Source organism: Hemitrygon akajei, chromosome 15, assembly GCF_048418815.1.
Source record: "Hemitrygon akajei chromosome 15, sHemAka1.3, whole genome shotgun sequence".
NCBI lineage: Eukaryota > Metazoa > Chordata > Chondrichthyes > Myliobatiformes > Dasyatidae > Hemitrygon > Hemitrygon akajei.
This window is the reverse complement of record NC_133138.1, coordinates 66,636,697-66,640,185: the sequence shown is the minus strand read 5'-3', so window position 1 is coordinate 66,640,185 and position 3,489 is coordinate 66,636,697.

The window sequence follows — 3,489 nt, the reverse complement described above, 5'->3', positions numbered from 1 at the left end:
TGTGAATTGTTCTGTTTAATTGTAGACTATACCTAATAAGCAATGTGTTTCTTTGTCACAAAACCCTTAAATGTAGTTCATATCTGCCACTGTTACTGCTCAAGGATGTGCCAGGAATAAAATTTATACTGTGGAAATGGTGACAGGGTCAATTCAGCGGTGTTAACTAATAAACTGGAGATAAAAATTCATATTCCATTATGGACATCCATAAAATTTGCATTTGATTAACTAAATTTATATATTTTTAAATAGGCCAGTTTCAGGTGTGTTGATCAAGAAACTATTTGGATCTTTTTAAAGCTAGATTAATATCTGGGAAGGAAAGTGTAATCCATTCCACAGCAGTGTCCAAGCAAGATGCTGAATTGCTGTGTTAATGAATGACATGCTTTATCACCTTTTCCTCCATATATGAAGGACAGCAATGCTTGTCGTGAGAACAAAACCCACATTCTGTCACTAATTGCCATGATACAATAACCAAAGTGCCTCATTGTAGAACAAGCAAAATGTTAACTTTCTCATACTGTTGCTTAGGGATTTTCAATCAAGAAAAATTAAATACATTTTAATAGATCTCCAGCTTAAAATGTGCAGGCTGCATAAATGAAATTCTGTTTTTATCATAATTATCATTGGAATGCACAAAAGTAGAATTTTACTATAGTATATCAGATAAGTTACAAGCATTAAAATATGAACACGGAAAAAACCTAAAGAAACACTTTTCCATGTTAATAAGCATTTTGTTAAATATTTTAACATAAGCCTTGCTCTTTATAAATATTGCCCACACATTTTGTTATGGTTTGCATTAAAGAATGCTGTGGATGAACAGGACAGAGGGAGTAGCAGGGTTCTTATTAATTGATAGTGCTGAAATAAAATTGTTAGTAGCAAACTCAAAAGCCACAATATCAGCCCACTGATCCTCACTGGAATCCTGGATAATATGATTAACAGCTCATTCTGAAAAGAAAGGAATTTAAAAAATGGACTGGCTCTTGTTGATCATTTATAATTGGTGCTCAACCTAATATCTTGCCAACCTGGATTAGACTTCTAATTGTTAGCATTTAATAAAGTGTTTGACATGCTTGAGTTTTCAAGGTTTTAATTGAAAATTGTATTTTTAAGTCACCTCTGATCATATTTTAAACAATAACATTTTTACAATATTGATGCTGTCAGAGCTAGCAAATGCCTGCAAAGTTCAACATTTGACATTTGATGTAAAAATGAATCACTAAGTCAGTTCTCTGGCTTTGAGGCATTCGCTGTAGCTTTTGTAGTGAACGCACATTTGAAAATGCAAATGAGAAGCAGAGTGAGGGATCTTGTTTCCTGCAGACTTCTCTGTTCTGTAAAAATCATTGCTAATTTGCATTCAAGCTGATTAAAATGTTTGCCCACTAACTCCATCACTACTTTATTATTTCGTTAGTCATCTTATGTACAGCCTAGTATCACTTAACTATCTTGTGTTTTCATATTTTGTTGTTATTACTGTGTTCTTTATCTTTTGTGTGCTTTTTGAGGTGCATCGGATCCAGAGTAATAATTAATTTGTTCTCATTTTCTGAATACAAGTGTAAAGGACATTAACCAATCTTGAATCTATAAATCTAAGCCAACCAAAAATTTACCTAGCTCTGCCTTTTTTAAAAAAAAATAGAGGATTCCAATTAGTTGGGCCACACCAAGACCAGTACATTTAGATCTGAAGGTTCATGGAAATAGTTAAAAATATATTTAAATAAAATACAGAACAAATTAGAACACTACTGCAGTACTGTAAAACTGTATCAATTCCTAATATTTATCAACAGTGGAATTCCCATTCTTTTGGCTGTAAATGAACAAAATTGGTCCAGATAGCTAGTGGGGATAATGCACTGCTTTTATACAATTGCAGTTAATGATTGTGTCCTCCAATTCTTCATAATTTCTAACTTCTTGAAGCAGTGAAACCATTTCATTTTTACTCCCAGCTATTTCTGGCAACTCACAAGTATGAATGCTTTAAACTGCAGTGAAGAGAGCAAAACAATTCTAAATTGTCTGTTTTATTTCTTGCTAACTATAAGTGACAAAAATCGCTCTTTGAACACGCATACAACTGATACAATTTAAAAACTTTGCTGAAAGTGTGGTGGTGTGTCTAACGACCATGGAAGTGCACGCATGCAGCATGGTGTCCCAAATAAATGAAGGGAATCCCAGTTATTTTCTCAATTAGTTTCTGAGTTGTCCCAATAAGTGATTAACCAATGACCAATTAACTGGAATCAACTGTATTCAGTATTAATTCCACTCCCCTTTGATGAGAAGAGTAGAAAAGACATTTTGCCATATTTTTGCCTTAATGGATGATCTCTTTATACTTAAATGAGAGGTCTCTGTCTAAAATGTTGACTGTTCATTTTCCTCCATACCTGTTGTTGCCTTGCTGAGCTCCTCTAGTGTTTTGTGTGTGCTTCTCCAGATTTCCAGCATCTACAGTCACTCTTGGATGAGATTCTTTAGGACAGGGGTCCTCAACTGGGGAGCCATGGACTCCTCACTTAAAAGTATCGGTCCATGGCATTTAAAAAGGTTGGGAACCCCTGTTTTGGGGTGTCGCTCACATTTATTTAAACCCACTTTATGATAAAGTTCAAATCCCTTGACCAGTTGGGAAATGATAGCTTTCTTCTTCCTTCCTTCCCACTGCTCCCACAACAAAGTGAGCTATGGATTGAGGTTAGACAAAGCCTTGTTAAAGGTAATCTTTTAATTGACTGCAAACCATTCAAATTACTTGTCACAAGTTCAGTATGACAGGGCACTCAGAGAAGCAAAGGTTTATGCTGGTTGGAGATACTCTGGGGTTAAGCTGATGAAGGCTAAATTTAGGCTGGAAAATGGCGGTAGTCATGCAGAAATTCCTTCATAGGACATTGTATGATCTGAATTGAAGAAACATATAGGGAAAGAAATGGGTGAAGAAATAGCAGCAATATTTATTACCTGATATCTACCAGGGATTGTAGAAAATCTGACATATTAAGAAGCCATTTGTTCCAACATATCTGTTCAGGTCAAGAAGAGCTGCCCAGCCTACACTCACTCTCCTTCCAACACAGAGTCCATATCCTTTGAATATCGCAAGTACTTTGTAAATGTGATGAAGGTTTTTGTCTCTACTACCCTTTCAGCCAGCAAGTTCTAGATCTTTACCAAATCGCTGGATAATAAATATTTTCATTTAGCTCTTCCACCAATACATAAATGATATTGTTTGTGTAATCTTTCAATAAACTCTGTGTGATGTATTTAAAACATTATGAAAATATTATGAACACATACAATTTAATTTTGACAACAGATTTCATTGTTTATCTTCTATCTGCTTTTGGCTAAATTGCTCAATAATATATACAGCAAACAAAATCTATTACACTTTACAAAATGTTACCCTTCAATTTGGTGAGATTCTTCAGGTTT